Source organism: Schistocerca americana, chromosome 1 (assembly GCF_021461395.2).
Source record: "Schistocerca americana isolate TAMUIC-IGC-003095 chromosome 1, iqSchAmer2.1, whole genome shotgun sequence".
NCBI lineage: Eukaryota > Metazoa > Arthropoda > Insecta > Orthoptera > Acrididae > Schistocerca > Schistocerca americana.
In genome coordinates, this window is record NC_060119.1 from 559,596,458 (window position 1) to 559,616,703 (window position 20,246).

A 20,246-nucleotide genomic window follows, 5' to 3' on the forward strand; every position below is an offset into this window, starting at 1 on the left:
ACTGGCACTAATAAACTCTAGAATGCAATCGGCCGAGCGCGTGTCATCTGCTAAAATTGACGATATATCAGGCGACAGCTGTAGACGGGCGCGTAACAGAATAAAATAGGGACACTCAATTAAAAGGTGTCTTACCGCCCACAGCTGAGAGCAGTGGGGACAGAGTGGGGGAGGATCGTTGCTTAAGAGATGTTGATGGCTAAAAAGACAGTGCCCTATCCGGAGTCTAGTTAAAATTACCTTCTCCCGACAACGCGTTCGGGAGGAAGAGGTCCAAGCACAAGGAAGAGCTTTCACGTCCCGCAATTTATTATGGGGAAGTGTCGACCAATGTGCGGGCCATAAAAGAACAACACGACAACATAAAACGCTCCGTAGATCGGCGAAGGGAATCGATTGAATAGCTGGCCGAACAAGAGAGACTGCAGCCTTGGCCGCTATATCAGCCGCCTCATTTCCACAAATACCAACGTGTCCTGGGAGCCAGAGGAACGCCACCGAGACGCCCCCCAGGTGGAGCAAGCACAGACAGTCCTGAATCCGGTGGACCAGAGGGTGGACAGGGTAAAGAGCTTGGAGACTGAGGAGAGAGCTGAGAGAATCTGAACAGATAACATACAGTATCCGCTGATGGCGGCGGATGTAGTGGACAGCCTGGAGAACAGCGTAAAGCTCCGCAGTATAAACCGAACACTGGTCAGGAAGCCAAAATTGATTTGGGGTGTCGCCAACAATATAGGCACTCCCTACACCAAACGATGTTTTTGAGGCATCAGTGTAAATAAATGTGGCTTCCTTCATTCGTGCACACAGGGCAGAAAATGCCCGGCGATGAACAAGTGAAGGGATACCATCCTTGGGAAACTGACAAAGGTCACGGAGCAGACAGATCCGGGGACGGAGCCAAGGCAGTGCTGTACTCCAGGTTTTAGGAAAGCGGAAGGAAAGAGAATGGAGCAGTTGACGGAAGCGGACTCCCGGGGGTTGTAGGGAGGAGGAGCGGCCTGCATACCCTACATCAAAGGAGGCATCGAAAAAAATGTCATGGGCTGGATTAGCAGGCATGGAAGACAGATGGGTAGAGTAACGACTCAGAAGGACTGCTCGCCGATTGGACAGCGGAGGTTCAGCACTCTCGGCATAAAGGCTTTCCACAGAGCTGGTGTAAAAAGCTCCAGACACTAAACGTAATCCACGGTGGTGGATAGAGTCGAGACTCCGAAGAATAGACAGCCGAGCAGAGGATAGGCTATGCTTTCATAGCCAATTTCGAGCGCACTAAGCCGCGATAGAGGCGGAGAAGGACCACTCGGTCCGCTCCCCAGGAGGTACCATTCAGGACACGGAGGGTGTTAAGGGATCGCAGACAGCGAGCCGAAAGATAGGAAACGTGGGAGGACCAGCACAGTTTTCTGTCAAACGTAAGACCCAAGAATTTAGCGACGTCCGAAAACGGAAGGTTGACAGGTCCTAGATGTACGGAGGGTGGAAGAAACTCCTTACATCGCCAAAAATTAACACAAACGGTCTTACTGGGAGAAAAACGGAAGCTGGTTTCGATGCTCCAAGAGTGGAGGCGATTGAGACATCCTTGAAGACGTCGTTCAAGAAGGCTGGTCCGTTGAGAGCTGTAGTAGATCTCAAAATCATCCACAAAGAGGGAGCCCGAGACATCAGGAAGGAGACAATCCATAATTGGATTTATGGCAATGGCAAACAGTACAACACTCAGCATGGAGCCCTGGGGTACCCCGTTTTCTTGGGAGAAAGTACGGGAGAGAGTAGCGTTCACCCGCACTCTAAATGTGCTCTCTGCCATAAATTCGCGAAGAAAAAGGGGCAGCCGACCTCGAACGCCCCAAGAGAACAGTGTGCGGAGGATGCCTGTCCTCCAACAAGTATCGTATGCTCTCTCCAGATCAAAAAATATTGCTACTGTTTGGCGTTTCCGGAGAAAATTGTTCATGATATAAGTGGAGAGAGCAACAAGATGGTCAACTGCAGAATGATGCTTTCGGAATCCGCATTGGGCAGGTGTTAAAAGACTGAAGTGAAGTACGCATCAATTTTTGTGCCTGGAGGGCACTGACTGTTTCTAACAACAAGGTGCCACTCCGTAATCTGGAACAAGACTTTACAGGACCTGCAATTGCGTCGACACCTTTCTGAATAATGAAAGAGTTGACCGTGGAGAAGTCGTGACCTTCGTCAGACCGAGAAACAACAAGGAACTGTGGCAACGATGGAAGAACTGTCCGTGGCTGAGACTCAGTGAACTTGTGCTTCATCTACATCTACATTTATACTCCGCAAGCCAACCAACGGTGTGTGGCGGAGGGCACTTTACGTGCCACTGTCATTACCTCCCTTTCCTGTTCCAGTCGCGTATGGTTCACGGGAAGAACGACTGTCTGAAAGCCTCCGTGCGTGCTCTAATCTCTCCAATTTTACACTCGTGATCTCCTCGGGAGGTATAAGTAGGGGGAAGCAATATATTCGATACCTCATCCAGAAACGCACCCTCTCGAAACCTGGCAAGCAAGCTACACCGCGATGCAGAGCGCCTCTCTTGGAGAGTCGCGCCACTTGAGTTTGTTAAACATCTGCGTAACGCTATCACGGTTACCAAATAACCCTGTGACGAAACGCGCCGCTCTTCTTTGGATCTTCTCTATCTCCTCCGTCAACACGATCTGGTACGGATCCCACACTGATGAGCACTACTCAAGTATAGGTCGAACGAGTGTTTTGTAAGCCACCTCCTTTGTTGATGGACTACATTTTCTAAGGACTCTCCCAATGAATCTCAACCTGGTACCCGCCTTACCAACAATTAATTTTATATGATCATTCCACTTCAAATCGTTCCGCACGCATACTCCCAGATATTTTACAGAAGTAACTGCTACCAGTGTTTGTTCCGCTATCATATAATCATACAATAAAGGATCCTTCTTTCTATGTATTCGCAATACATTACATTTGTCTATGTTACAGGTCAGTTGCCACTCCCTGCACCAGGTGCCTATCCACTGCAGATCTTCCTGCATTTCGCTACAATTTTCTAATGCTGCAACTTCTATGTATACTACAGCATCATCCGCGAAAAGCCGCATGGGACTTCCAACACTATCTACTAGGTCATTTATATATATTGTGAAAAGCAATGGTCCCATAACACTCCCCTGTGGCACGCCAGAGGTTACTTTGACGTCTGTAGACGTCTCTCCATTGATAACAACATGCTGTGTTCTGTTTGCTAAAAACTCTTTAATCCAGCCACACAGCTGGTCTGATATTCCATAGGCTCTTACTTTGTTTATCAGGCGACAGTGCGGAACTGTATCGAATGCCTTCCGGAAGTCAAGAAAAATACCATCTACCTGGGAGCCTGTATCTAATATTTTCTGGTTCTCATGAACAAATAAAGCGAGTTGGGTCTCACACAATCGCTGTTTCCGGAATCCATGTTGATTCCTACATAGTAGATTCTGGGTTTCCAAGAACGACATGATACTCTAGCTAAAAACATGTTCTAAAATTCTACAACAGATCAACGTCAGAGATATAGGTCTATAGTTTTGCGAATCTGCTCGACGACCCTTCCTGAAGACTGGGGCTACCTATGCTCTTTTCCAATCATTTGGAACCTTCCGTTCCTCTAGAGACTTGCGGTACACGGCTGTTAGAAGGGGGGCAAGTTCTTTTGCGTACTCTGTGTAGAATCGAATTGGTATCCCGTCAGGTCCTGTGGACTTTCCTCTGTTGAGTGATTCCAGTTGCTTTTCTATTCTGCTTGTGAGCAGACATAGTGGAAGGTGAGGAAACCATTGCGGAAGAATCCCCCATGATTACCGGCATCTCCGATGGCACGCTCCTCCCTTGTGGGGGCCCTCTCTGAGGGCACTCCCGCCTTAGGTGATTGTTCACACCTCAGGTCACACCTCCCGAAAAACGGATGGAGGGACCAATCGGCACTTTTGGAAGGTATCAGCTCGGGTAATCACCCCTCCCTGGGCCTGGCCGTTAACAGGGGGTACGTACGTGTCCTACCTGTCCACCTGGGGCGGGGAATTAAGCATTACCCCGTCACCGGCTACGCACAAAAATGCGTGGGTCGGCCTTCAGACACGCACAGGGAGGAAGAAAGAGAAAAGGAAAAACAAAGAAAGGGAAAGGAAAGAAGAGAGGTCTCAAACGCCACAGCAGAGAAAAGGATAAACAGAAGAGGTAAGGAAAAGAGAAGGACAAAGGAAGGGTGAAGACATACAAGCAGAGAAGGCGAAGAATGCGTTACATTTACGAGCGTCCGTCTCTGGACGTAGGCACAAACCATACTCCCAGAGGGGGAGAAAGGGAAGGAAAGAGCCAGAGGTGAGGGGAGGAGGGGCGAAGATGGCGGATAGGGAAGGATGCGGAAAGGGAAGGTATGCAGCCCGGAAAGGAAGGAAGGCCACATTAGCTCGGGGTCCCGTGCTCGCTACGCACGTATCCACAAAAGAGTTGTGGACCCCCTGGGGGGGGGGGGGGGGAGGGGGGGGTCGCTTCTGTTGTGCATCTTGCACATCAGATTGGAAGAATTTTGTCATGGCTGGCTTTCCCAAAGTTATCAGTAGTTCTGACTAAATGGAGTCTAATCCCGCAGCCTTGGTTCAACTTAGGCCTTTCATTGCTCTGTCAAATTGTTTTCATAGTATCATACTTCCATCTCACCTCCATCTACATCCTCCTCCATTTCTAGTATTGCCTTCAAGTTCATCTCCCTTGCATAGAGCCTCTATATACTACTACACCTTTCAGCTTTTTGTTTTTTGGTTAGGACTGGTTTTCCACCTAAGCGCTAAATATTCATATAGCTCATGATTCTTCAATTTCTCCCAGTGTACTTCATGACAAGAGCTCATGGGTGAACAGCCGGGTGTTAGTGTCCAACGGACACAATATTTTGGCAAGTGACCACGTTGCCATTGTCAGGTACATTGGCGAACTGACCACAGAGGCACCGGCACTGGGCTTTTATCTCCTGCCGGTTTTCAGGTGTTCTGCATGCAGTCTGCACCAAGGCACAGAGCATCCAGCATCTGTTCCATTCACAGTCCATGGCCAGAATACGGTTGTGAAAGAATACGTTTTACTCACTGGTGCCTAGACTCGACTAACAGAGAACTTCTCAAACTACGTCTACAGCTGGCCAACCAGGTCAACTCCTGGACGTGGGAATGGATTGATGGTGTCACATGGGCCACAATTGACTCTGCACAAAGAAAGGCCACTGGATGCCAGACATCAAAATTCGAGTGTGCATCAGAATAACAACCTTCTAAGGCTCACTGCAAGACTATCATCAATCTCACAGCCAGGCAACTGGATGAGGCTGCACTCTCAGTTCTAAAGAGGACTCAACTTTGCACCAACTCCTAAACCCATACCTATCACAAATATCATCAGTGCAGTTGAACAGGCAGTTGCACAACTTCCATCTGATCTCTAGCAGGGAGAGGGTGGCCGTACAGAAGCTACGAGAAGATCAACATAGCCTGGTCTTATCAGGAGACAAAGGCAAAGCAACTGATCTTATCTCATCAGGGGTACACTGAAAAATGTGGGACTTACTAGAAGACAGCACATATCCAGGGCTGCCACAAGTCTCAGGTGAAATTCTCTGATATTTTCCCTAATTTCCAGACAAGTTTTAGCATTTTTCCACGACAAATTTTGAGATCTCTAGAGTGAGTAAAGGTATAAGTTGACAAAAAGTAAAAACTTCTGTATTTCTAAACATGTGAGCAAAAATCTTAAGTACTTACTTCAACATCTTTTGTAATGAACTGTGTTTAGACAGAGAAAACAAGCCAAATGGTATGCACGTTTCATTAAGACTACTGATATTTTATTTCAATAAAACAAAACATTCTGTGACAAAAACACACATTTCCTAGGAGTCGCAAGACAGATTTAACATACCTTCACTGATTCCAGGAATAACCTCAGAGAAAAATAGGCCTCTTGAAAGAAGTGTATAAGGCAGAGAAGAGTTGTGTAAACCAACACTATAGGTGACTGCCAATAAAATGTTGGTTCTACTATGTTCAATATTATCAGTTATGCCTGTGTTGATTTGTGGTATAAAGGGACCAAACTACAGGGTCATCAGTCCCTTTTTCCTGACAAACAAGGCTCAATGTACAAAAACACCCAAAACCACACCTAAAAAGAAAAATGGAACAAAAAATGGGGAAAACATACACTACAAGGAAAAGTAGAAGATGAAGGAAAAGATGACCACCAAGACAAACAAATGCAAAGAAAGTGTGACAGAATTAAAATCGAGGAAGGGTAGCACCCTCAGAAGGCTACATGCCCCACCGTTAGATGGTACAATAACCCCCCCCCCCCCACACACACACAAAACGTAAAACTAAATCTGCTGTTGAGGCATTGTTGCCCAACACCGAAGGTACAGTGCTGGGAAGGTTAAAGTCTTCCGCAGAGTGGCTAAAAGTGGGCAGTCCAGCAAGATGTAGACAACAGCCATGTGAGTCACAGTGACACCTAGATGGGTCCTCGCAATGGAGGAGGTAGCCACATGTTAGCCACGTATGGCCAATGCAGAGCCGGCAGAGAACCATGGAGTCCCTGAGAGAGGCCCTCATCTAGAACTTCCACACATTCGTCATCTCCTTAAATGGGCTGCAGTTTGTTTTGTGTATTGAGATTTTGCCATTCCATCTCCCAAAGCCGAAAAACCTTGCGGCATAATAACGAACGCAGGTCAGTTGCGGGGATGCCGATCTCCAGAAGTGGTTTCCATGTAGCCTGTTTGGCAAGTTCATTTCCTGGGATTCTGACATGACAAGGGGTCCAGATGAACAACACTGAACAACTGGACCATTCCAGGGCATAGCCTGGATGGACGTTACCAAAAGATGACGAGGGTAGCACTGGTCGATAGCTTTCAGGCTATTCAAGGAGTCAGTATATAAAAGAAAAGACTCCCAGGACATGAATGGATGTACTGAAGTGCATGAGATATGGCCACCAGCTCTGCAGTGAATACATTGCAGCCACAGGTAAGGAATGCTGATCAATATTGCTGCCAAGAACATAGGCGAAGCCAATGCGACCATCAGCCATCGAGCCACTTCAGAGCCCCAGAACATGTCGAAAATCGAGTGGAAGTGATAGAGGAGAGCCGCAGGGTTAATGGAGTCCTTAGGGCCACGTGAAAGGTCCAGGCCAAGCTTCAGCCTAGGGCTACACGATGGAGGTATATGTGAATTGATCTCAAGGAGAGGTGGTAAAGGCAAGGACTCCAGTTCAGACAGAAGCGATCGCACACAAACCGCAATCTTTAGCCCTGACCTGGGCCTCCGATGCAGGAGATGAACTGCCATGGATGGAAAAAGGAGACGGTAATTTGGATGCTCAGGAGATCTATAAATGGGTGCAACGTAACTGGTGAGCAGCTGTGCACACCTAACCTTCAATGGTGGGACTCCTGCCTCCACCAGGACACTGGTCACCGGTCTCTTCCTAAAAGCTCCTGTTGCCAGTCTAACGCCACAGTGGTGCACTATGACGAGTAAATGCAATGCTGAGGGCGCTGCCAAACCATAAACCAGACTCCCATAGTCAAGGCGGGATTGAACATGGGTTCTGTACAGCTGTAGCAGCAAAGAGAGATCTGCACCCCAGTTGGTGTTGCTCAGGCAGCGGAGGGCATTGAGGTGCTGCATGTACTTCCACTGACAAAGATGAGGAAGCCACATCAATAGGACGTCGAAAAGCAGTCCTAAGAACCAATATATCTCCATTACAGTGAGTGGGTTGTCATTAAGATGAAGTTCTGGTTCCGGATGAACGGTACAACGCTGACAGAAGTGCATGACATGACTTTTGTGGCTGAAAACTGGAAGCCGTGGGCTAGAGCCCATGACTGCGCCTTGTGGATGGCTCCCTGTATGTAGGCGCCGCTCGGCAACACCAGTACTGGAGGAGCAGTACAAAATGCAGAAGTCGTCTGCGTACAGAGAAGGTGAGACCAACGGCCTGACAGCTGCTGCTAGACTGTTAATTGCCACTAAAAATAAAGATACACTCAATACAGAGCCCTGTGGGACCCCATTCTTCTGGATATGAGGGGTACTATGGGAGGCACCAACTTGAACACAGAAAGTATGGAGCAACAGGAAATTTTGGAGAAATCTGGAGTGGGGCCCGGAGACCCCACTCTCATAATGTGTCAAGGATATGATATCGCCAGGTCACATCTTAAGGTTTTTGTACATAAAAAAGAAACAGGAACCAGGTGTTGGTGTCTGGAAAAGGCTGATTGGATGGCAGACTCAAGGGAAACTATATTATCAATGGTAGAATGACCCTAGCGGAAACCACCCTGGCATGGAAGAGTACAGCTTCGAGGTGGTTTACGAACAGATTAAAGTTTCCCCCTAGGTATTTGATATACACTTAATATTATGAAGGATTTTTGTGAAATTCTACTTCTGTTGGACATGCTTCCATATGCTGTTGTTCTAGGCAAAATTTATGAATGTCTACGTTCTTAAATTTACGACAGTTCCTAATGAATGTGGCAACTCCTCCTTTCTCCATTTCTGATCTACAAAAGTGAGATGCTAAGCTAAACCCTGTAACACTTAAAAGTTCTATACCAGTTGTCACATGATGTTCAGAGAGGCAGATTATGTCAGCTGGGTTTGAAGACTAATTCATCTATGCAGATAGTTAATTCATTAATTTAATTTCTCAGTCCTTGAACATTTTGATGCAATAAAGATAGCTGACATTTCACATTGAGTTCAAATTAAAATATCTACTGACTGTTGAAAATTCTTAACCAATAGTTGTTTATGCTGATGTAATAAGCTAGAATTATGTTTTTTGGTTTCTTTCTCAAACTGAAGATTTGTCTCAGGTCTAACTTCTCTTAAAATTTGGTTTCTTTCTGTCCTCCCTACCCTAAAAAAGGGTCTTTTCTGAACCCTATAACCGCTGGTATTTTACCACTCATGACAGTGCCTCCCCTTTAACTTTCCTGCTATTTTCCCAGCCAATTTACCCTTCTCCCTTCCTGTTGAGGTGAAGGCCATGCCTAGTATAATCCCACCTACTGAGAGAATCAACAGGAACCACACCAATGTGTGACCCTGCACACGACATAAGCAGCTGTTCCAGCTCCAAATTAACTCTCTTGACAGAAGAGTTCAAATGAGGTTGGTCATGGTGCCTAAGAACAGATACAAACTCAACACTAGTATGCTTCAATGCTGATGCAATCTTTGCCAAGTCACACTCTATACTGTACCCAGGATCTCTCAATACTGTTATCTGCCCCACCCACTATCACCACAGTGTCTTCCTTAGTGAAATCTTTGCAAAGTGATTCTAAATCCTCTGTCACCTGCTCCAGACGAGCACTAGGTTTAAAAAAATTGGTGACCTGGTATTCTGATCCTAGTTCATCCTGCAAAAGTTGGCCAACACCTCTTCCACGGGAACTACCTGACAACAACACTTTCTCTTTACTGATTTCCCTACATTCTTACTTTTCAATTTGCTGCTGAAAGTTTGTTGTGCCCTGTCTACACCTGCAACTGCTTGAGGCACACCAGCTTCTAACTGAAGCAACAGGCCAAATCTATTTTCCACATTCACCACGAAGCTGTGACAGTTCTAGACCTGTTCCTCCTGTTGCCACTTGCCACCTCTCTTTACTCTTCTCCCTCCTTAACCTGTCAAGATCTCCCCTGGCCTTGTCTAACTCAGCCTGAAGGTCTCATTTACTTGCCCTATTCCCACACCACTACAGTCGCCCACATGGAAACAAACTACAGCACCCATCACACCAAAGCTCCGACCTAACAATCCTACAGCAAGTCAAGCACTTTTCACTCATGATAAACAAGTCAGTTAAATTACAGATAAACATGAAAATACGGTTCCACAAATTTGGCCTACACTCAATTGTGTGTAAACAAAAAACAACAGTACAAAGTTTCTGAAACAACAACTTAAACTTTACACTACTTTCCAGAAAATGCTAGTTAAATACGTTCTCAGCTGCACCCAGCCAGCAACGACGCACGAAATCTGAGTAAACAAACCATTTTATCTATTAAAGACAAAAACTAGGTATCGCAGTGGTTTTTTTTTTTCCTTTTCTTCTTCTTTCCAAATTTCCCTGACCTTTGCAATTCTCCGATTTCCAGAATTTGTGGCAACCCTGATATCAGAAGATTAACACTAATTCCACCTGGAGAGTGGAGAGAAATACGATGTCTTCTCAAAGAATCCAGCTTACTAGACAATGGTGTGAAAAAGCTATGACAGAGCACGTGTTCCGCCGAGACTTTACGGTCTCCCGAAGGTACACAAAGGAGTGTCTTTACACCCAATTCTCAGCAGCCAGACATACTCACACGCAAAATTCCTGAAGGATATGCTTGCCCCTTACGTCAGAAAATGTGCACACCAGTAACTCAGTGGATTTTGTTAGGCATCTTGACAAGTTCAGACTTTGTGATTCAGACAGCCTTGCGAGTTTCGATGTCTCTCTGTTCACAATGGTGCCTTTGCAGGAATCCTTTGAAGTTATTGGCCAGAAATTTGACAGAGACCAACCTTTTTGGCATAGCCTGATGTCGACATACTTTCTCTTCTACAGTGGATACTACAATCAGACGGAAGGAGTAGCCATGGGGAGACCATATTCACCAGTTGTTGGCAACTTGTACACAGAACATTTCGAGGAAGCAGCCCTGGATTCAGCACAGTGGAAACCTACCTGTTTCTTCCACTATGTTGACGACACCTTTGTCTTATGGCCACATGGTAGAGAGAAGCTGAACGGTATCCTCATACATCTCGATTCCATACACCAGAACATCAAGTTTACCATGGAAGTCAAAGTGGATGGAGTACTCCAGTTTCTAGATGCCCTGGCTAAAAGAGCAGACGGTACATTGGGCCACAGCATGTACCCTAAGAAGGCACTGATCTTTACTTACTTACAAACAGTTGCCACCACCTAGCACAGAGGAACGGCGTCCTCAAAACATTCGTTGATAGAGTCCGTACCCTGTCACACAATGTGAACCTTAACCGAGAACTTTAACATCTGAGGTCGGTTTTCTGGAAAAACAGCTACACAAAGAAGCAAATTTGGAAAGCTCTACATACCACACCGACTGTACAACTGGAGGAAGCAGAAGAGGAACCTAATCAGGATGGGGCATAGCATTTATTCCATTCTGTACCATTTTATCATTAAAGACAGACCGAATTCTTCAAAAACTTCATGTGAAGACTGTCTTTCCCCATCAATTAATATACAGGCACTGATTTGTAATGTCACAGTTGATCTAGGACTACAGAAATCTGGAGTCTACTAGATCCCCTGCAAATGTGACATGACAATGTAGGTCAAACATTGCACACTATCAAAGATAGTTGCCAAGAACATCAACGCACACTGGACTGCAGCAGCCTAATAAGTAAGCAATTGCTGAACTCTGCCTCTCAGAATTACACAGAATGAATGACAACCAGACCAGGGTTCTGACACAGATGTCCAAACAACGGGACTCTGTCATTAAAGAATCTATCAAGATTAGAGTATGGGAACTGCTGATCAATCAAGATAGCAGTTACATCCTTAGTAAGGCCCGGGAACCTGCTTTGAATCTGATTAAAGGGAGAAAGAAGACTTCCCACCATGAACTGACTGAGAACAGGCAGAGAGATTAAGACGATGCCAGCAAGCGCCCGTAACGTGGAACACAAATGGAACAGATGCTGAACGTTCCGCAACTGGGTACAGACCGCATTCAGAACACCTGGAGGGGGGAGGAGATAAAAGCCTGGCACCAGTGCCTTGGCAGTCAGTTCATCAGCCCACCTGATGGCGACGTAGTCACTTGCCGAAATATTGTGCCCATTTGACAATAACACCCGCCTGTTCATCCATGAACACTTTCTTCCTTGATATAGCTGCTTATCCTATCCCCAAAGGCCTCTAATTTTCTTGTTGGTGGTATCTACCTTTCCCCTAATGAAATAAGCTTTTAAATCCTTACATTTGCCCTCTAGCCATTTCTGCTTAGCCATTTTCCCTGTCAAATTATTGTTTAGATGTTTGTATTCCCTTTCTCCTGCTTCATTTGCTGCATTTTTATATTTTCTCCTTTCATCAAATTCAGTGTCTCCTGAGTTATCCTAGGTGGTGTCTTTTTACCCATTTCATACTCTGCTGCCTTCACTATTACATCTTTATCTCCAAAGCCGAGTGGTCAGTACAGATGAATGCCATGTGAGGGGCCGAGGTTTGATTCCAGGCCAGGTCAGAGATTTTCTCTGCTTGGGGACTGGGTGTTAAGTTGTCTAGATCATAATTTCATCCCCACTGATACCCAAGTCACCAATGTGGTGTCAACTCTAAAGACAGCTGGACTTATCACAGGTCGTGCTCCTAGCCTAGCTACTGAATCATTTCTCTTCTCAAAGCTATCTGTTCATCTTCTACTGTATTCCCTTTCCCTGTTCTAATCAATTGCTGCCTAATGCTTCCTCTGAAACTCTCAAAAACCTATGGTTCTTTTAACTTAGCCAGATCCCATCTGCTAAATTTCACATCTTTTAGCAATTTCTTAAGTTTTAATCTGCAGTTCATAAACAAATTGTGGTCAGAGTCCACTTCTGCCTCTGGAAATGTCTTGCAATTCAAAACCTGGTTCCAAAATATCTATTTTACCATTACATAATTAATCTGAAACCTTACAGTGCCTCCATGCCGAATTACATATACTACCTTCTTCCATTATTCTTAAACCAATTGTTAGAAATGATTAAATTATGGTCCGTGCAAAATTCTACCATGCAGCTTCCTCTTTCAATCCTTCCCCAAACACACATTCACCTATTTTTCCTTCTTTTACTTTTCCTAATACCTAACTCCAGCCACCCTTACAAATTATCCTCTCCCGTAACTGGTGTAAATTCTTACATCTCATCAAATTTCTACAACCTCTTCTGTGAATTTATTTCGCACCAACTTTTACTACTGTGGTGGTAGTGGGATTTGTCTATCTTTGCTACTATAATGTAGTCACTACGCTGTTTATAGTAGCTTACCCACACTCCTATTTTCTTATTATTAAACCTACTCCTGCATTATCCCTATCTGATTTTGTATTTATAACCCTGTACTCACCTGATCAAAAGACCTGTTAGTTCTACCACTAAACTTCAGTGAGTCCTATCTACTTCAACATGCATATTTCCCTCTTTAAATTTTCTAAGCTGCCCGCTTGATTAAGGGATCGAACATTCCACACTGATCCACAGAACACCCATTTTGCTTCTCCAGATGACATCCTTAGTAGCCCCACCTGGCGATCCGAATGAGGGACTATTTTACCTCCAGAATATTTTACTCAAGAGGATGCAATCATTTAACTGTACAGTAGAGCTACAGCTGTAAGTTTTCCTGGTTATGTGGACTGTCATACTATTGGCTACATAAAACTGACGTATTGCCAACCTATGAGAAGCACAGAAACGACAAGACTGCCGCTGGTCCTGATTTACACTTCAACTTATAGTTTCTAACATTATGCCACACCACGCAGTGCACTTCAGAGGATGCAGTTCACACCCATTCGCTGCATGCATGTTTTTACTGCCCCAAAACTGACAATTTTGTCTGTTAAGTCATTAAGTGTAAAATGCACTTTGTCGTTCAACAACTTGCAGACAAAATTTATTTCTGTAGCCAACTCTTGTGTTCAGAATTCATATGCATGTCTGACGGTAAACTGTGCTAATAGTTGCCCCAGTTGAATTTTGTAAAAGTACAGGTGCAGAGTTTCAGTCTTCACCAGAGCCACGTCCTTCGTAACTAGTTTCCAAGAACATCTTTGTACTGAAGTTTCCACACACTCATAAACAATCTTGCACTCTTTGGATGTCATCCTCTGCACAGGTTGCCCTTTACCTCCCACACCAAGGTAAAGGTAAACCTCACAATTAACCCTCTTGCTGGGTTGGGTTGATCTGGGGGAGAAGACCAAACAGCGAGGTCATCTGTCTCATCGTATTAGGGAGGAATGGGGTACGAAGTCTGCCATGCCCTGTCAAAGGAACCATCTGGCATTTGCCTGAAGTGATTTAGGGAAACCACAAAAACCTAAATCAGGATGGCTGTAACCCTCTTGTCTGCAGCACTTAAGAATCAAGCATCAGATCATGGTTCCAATGGTTCAGCCCTGATGTTGAAATAGTGGCAATATCCTTTTTGTGTGTGCGCGCGTGTGGGCAGGGGGGGGGGGGGGTGCACTTGTGTGTATGTGCGCACACACACACACACACACACACACACACACACACACACACACACACACACACACACACACACACACACAACTGATCTCTGGTTTCTACAGTAAAGCTTCATAATTTTGATTTGTTAGGCAGTGCTGAATTTTTTCCATATTCGATCTCCTGCACTTCCGTTGTCAGAATCTGAAACAAAAGAAAAGTGAAAAAGAATAAAGTTATTCACAGCTTTAACAGCATTGTGACTTTTGCGCCCCCCCCCCCCCCCCCCCATATGTTGCACACATTCACCATGAACAGAAGTTAACATCTTTTTTTGGTCCAATTCAAAAGTCATTCAAGCCTGCCAACATCAGAGTGGCAAAATATAATGGCATCAAAAGAATGCTTACATTCAAAAATATCCTGAGGCATGTCTTACAAGTAACGCATTTGGATATTCAAAATATGCTTTCACTTCTGTCTGACAAAGCAATAAATTTGTCACTATGTGAGTAAACTGTTGCAATTTTGGTGCTACCAGTATCATGCAGAGCTGCTGCAGCCACTTCTGTTTCACTGCAATATAGAGTACATAATATGTGCCACACGGCTACTGAAAAAATAAACAGTTGGTCCATACTTCTGTAATAGTAGCTGACAAAAAAATACTTAAAATATAGTTCATGTGAATCCTAACTTCAATACATTTTAAGTCTGCCCAACTGGACACAAAATGACTATTTTTTAGTGGAATTTGGGGCAATATCACCAGTAACTCTGTATCATCACTTAAAAGAAAGAAGTCAATCAACTATATAAATAAAGTAATAATTAATTCTAAAGTTCTACTGCAGGATTAAATGAGGTTCTGATTGTCAGCAAGAATATACATGTGTAGTTATCACTACTAACTACACACACCTGTTTTGCTGTCTTACTATTGGCCAGATACAAAACTGCATTATAACTAAACAGAATGAACTTCTGCCCAGTTACAATTCTGGCCACACTTAAGAATTTTGTAAACAGTACCAAATTAAAAACACAAACTATAGCTAAAATCTATACTTTAAATATCAGTGAGTTATTTTGGGTTTAGAAGACTAATTTGACAATCTCTCTTTTACATACACCTGTTAAATACACGTTAAGAAGCTTTAAGTAATTAGTTCTTATCTTAATTATTATTCAAACACTTTTTCTGCAAAAAACTGTATTACTGAGCTGCATAAGGATACCACTAAAAAAATTTGAAGCGGAATTACGGAGAAAAAACTGCTACAGCTACATCTACATTTTTACACACATGAACACCAGTATCTCAAGTGAATGGCAACCTACTGAAAATAACGGGAAACGCCCTAATTGCACACTAAAAGATAGCGAGTGCAAAACTGAAACCATCTTGCAGATATAACCATTCTTGATGGTGCCATTTGGCAATCACGAAGTCATTAATCTTTAGTCTAATGTGGGAATACTGAATGTTGCGATTTTGTAGTGCAGCTCTTCCTCATCCCTAAAACAAACGGCCCCGATAACCTTAGGTATTCACTGCAACCCCCTGCTGAATAATCATTAAACTATACACACTGATTTATCCTTAAATACTGAAAACCCCAACTACACAAATCTCTATCTGAAGAAAAACAACTAGGTAGCACAACCTGCACAACATACGCCTCTATTAAGCCAACCAAAAACTGCTCAGTATGTCTTCCCCGTGCTAAAATTATCCTAGTACCCACACCCATAAACAGTAGCCCACTCCCTTGAGCCATGTTCCCACAGGAAGTAACTCCTCCCATTCTTAGCCTGATTCATCAATTTCCACAACCACACCCATCTCCCAAAAAGCCATTATACAGGAACCACTCCTAATGGACCTCCCAACCTTGTTAAGACATCACCAAATGTACAGGTCTGTGATTTGAGAAGTACGAACAATTAGATCCACACCAAGAAACAAATGGCAAGCAAAATTAAATTCAACAAACAAACATTTTATTCAAATTGGTAGACCGTGTCCCACATAAAAGTAACTCACTGGCAAGCCAACAACTTACAAAAAACAAGTACTGTACAGCTAAAACTCCATTTCAAGATACCATCACTCACGATCTAATGAGAAAAATGTCCCACACCAGAGTGAGTCATTGCCATCCTCTATCAGGCCCTCTGCATATAAAACCCATTGGGACTAAATGTCTTCACCAAAGTTATGTCACAGGCACAACGGTAACAATAAGGAGAGCCCTCATGACATCAAAAACTAAACAGACATCCATCATCTTAGTTGCCCCAAAACACTTTCATTTATTTTGCTTGTTTCAAGTTTAAAAAGTTGTTAGATCAAAAATACCAGCTTTTGTCACAAGTTTACTATTTGTTCTGATCATAGTCCTTTGTTGGAACATATTTGGTCATATGTATAAAACTAATTTCCATTCAGCCAGACTGCTTTCTTAATCAGATTTTTTGGACTTCAAACATTCAAAACATTTCATTTGATGAAACTTGTCTGCTTTTCTCTTACGTAGTTCATTTTAAGTCATATGTTGTTTATGCTTATCCAGTTTATGTTAGAGTCGCATCTATCTTGTTTATCTGTAAATCAAGTTTAGAACAGTCGGCTCTATATTGTCACATACAGAACATGTCATTCATAAGGTACTCAAAATTTGTGTTTTAGTCAATCACTAAAATCAGTTGTTACTTGTATAACACAGGATTTACAAGATTTTTCCTCTGAATATAACTTTCAAATCTTAAGTTCTTCTGTTAATTATAACCCTTTGCTATCGTGAATGCTCTAATGTGATTTGGGGCCTCTCATGACTACATGTTGAGGCACTCCTGACAGTTCCTTCTTTATGTGTGTTTGGTATAGTTTTAGGTTTTCCTCTGGTCTCCACATGTGCTTTCACTGTAGTAGCTAAGAGTAATAAAACATTTGTTGGTGATGCTATGCAATGCCAAGAATGCTGGTTGACATGTTCAGAAGAACATCATGAATGTCATGCAGCTCCATCTAGACTTCTTTGGGCTTTTTCGCATCACAGGATTTACATTGATAAGTAGTCAGGTACTTACAATCATCACCTGTAACATGATATGCCCTATAATCTTTTAGAAGAATCAGAAATACATGAACACTTTTCATTGAATTCTGCACAGGACTGGAATATTCACATCATCTGACATTTCTGGTGTCTTAATTCCACTTATGAAATAGCTTTGCATAATACCGGTAAACTTAAGGTGTTGTCCTGCTCAACTTACCAAGAAAAATGCCTTTTCCAGCCTACTATGGATGCACAATGTGGCACGTTACTATATTAGTTTTTGATTTATTACTGAATATTGTAATAGCTCGAATTTCGTTTATAATGTGGGAGTGACTGGCAAGCATTGCTGGTAAGCCAGTAACACAAAGATACAGCATCATAAATTGAAACAAAAGGAGACAAACTAAGTAGAAAATTAATCCTGGCCATTCTTCCTCAACATCACGTGGACCTTCATCGTCTGTTTCAAGCACAACAAATCTTTAGCACAGATTTTCTACCACCTCGGCCATTTTTACGGAAAACAGACCCTGCCACATTAGCCTGTTGGACGCCAGTTCCTCTATAAGATGACACTGTGAACTAAATTTTGATGGACCTTTGTTACATGTACCCTTCATTTATACATAATGTTTCTTATTATACACACTTATGTTCCTGACTATCTCTCAATACATTGTGCCAAATTTGATATCCTGCATGATGAACAAATGAACAAACAAACCGTTTGATATTATTGGTTTATCATAAAGCTTGGTGTAACCTGATGTACTGTGAAACCTCAAACTGAAAGTCAAAATGGCTAGAAATATTCTGGGAGATAAAGCAGATACACTTTTGTTAAAAAGATACACTAATTTAGTGTGAAAATGAAATACTTGCTATTAAGTCATCATTAAAACTTGTTTACAAAGCATTTGTGTGTTACAGAGGTTGGGCTGTCGAAAAATATCATGTACAGTGTTTAGGCTATTAAACCATTCCTTTTTTCACTATGCGGTCTTTTGCACTAACATAGGAGGTATCATTTTTAATGTTTATTATCACCAGAACTGCCATCTGGTGACATTTATTGGCTTGCCAATTCCTGGAACACAGTTTCAAAAACTTATCTTTCTTTGTTATTGTACAGACATTGAATGACCCTCCATTAGTATGAGTTCAAAGGGAGAGGATGTGAAAACCACAATGATACTGATGCACTGACCTAATACAACTCAGTTCAGCATGGAGGTGTTCCTTCGACATTTCCACAATCTTTCACTTGTTGACTTCCACAAGTTAAGCATGTCCTGCTTACTCCTTTCACCATTTCACACATTTATGGGCTAAAGGATTGCCATGGATTACGGAAGCATCCTTTCTACACCATACTTTTCTTGGTCATTTTACATGTAGGCACCAAAACAACGTTACATTTACTAGGGTAAATGCGCAGTATTACTGGATCAAATAAGCATTTGACACCAGAAATACTCTGAAAATGCCTTCCTGACACTTATTGGCGTAAGCACTGTAATAATTACAATTTAAAATATCTTATGTGTGAACACGGCAGAGATTAGGAAAAAAATACAATCTGAAAGTCTGCTAATGTTTTGGGGTATCTAGCTTGATGGCACTTGCTCCAAAACAACAAACAGCCTGTAAGTCTGTAGCGCCCTCCCCGTTTATTCTTACGTTCATGGTCATGAGTCACAGCCGACCGTGGAATAGCAGCCATCAGCTGACCTGACAGCCCTGCAAACAAAGCCACTGTGACCATACAATATCTACTGACTCTACAAAATCTATGTAGCGGTAACCAATGAACTTTAACACGAACACGTGCAGTTCTACTATTTCACATTTAATAATAAAATATATTTCCAAAAACAACACCTTGCAAATGGGCTAATCACAGGTACGAGTTCGATTTTACACATAGCACTGTTCACACAATATCCTGTCCGGCAATGCGGTAAAAGGCGCTTTTTTCACTTCCATGATATAGCACCTAACTCACCCACCTTTACTCAGTGGAGAAAAACGCAAAGATAACGGCAGAAGATAATCCTAAAAATGGGATATATATTTCTTATTTAGTAGTAAAAATGTCAAACTATAATTCAATAAACTAAAAACATAAAAAGTTATCTAATAAAACGGAAACTGTATGAATCAGCGTTGTGCATATAGTCTCGTTGCATCGCAGGAGACTTCCATCATGTCAACAAGAACGCGCCGCCCTCTTTCTATTATAGAAGAGGTAAAGAATTACGTGTTGAATTATGGAATAATGAAATTGGTTCCTCTTGCAAATTATGATCCTTGGGGATTATAATATTCAACTTACCTTCTACATAACACGCTAACAAACGTTCAACGGACAAGACACATTAATGCACCCCATACTTAGCATTCTACGCAGTACGAACGACGGCGCACAGACCAATAAGACAGACCCTGCGGAATACGTATCTCAGGACAAAAAGAACAGCTAAGGACTACTAAGTAGTGAGCACATACCTGGCTTCTAGTCTTCGACCATAAATATTGAAATTGAAAATATCATACACTCATTACAGTGTAGCACACAAAGATCTTGCTATGCCAAAGATATGTACATATCATGCACAGTGAATTCAATAGATAGAGAAGCCTGTGGTATTGACGTTGCACACTGGTTACTGTGAAGTCTACTGTACATTTATAACAAATCGATTGCATGATTGCTTCTGTCATCCATATTATTACAGTGTTCAAAATTCGTTACGACTTTTACATCAAGTTTCAATTTTACAGCATATTTTTTATCACTTTCCACGTTCGAACACTAAGTCATTTTAACTTCAACCATGATCT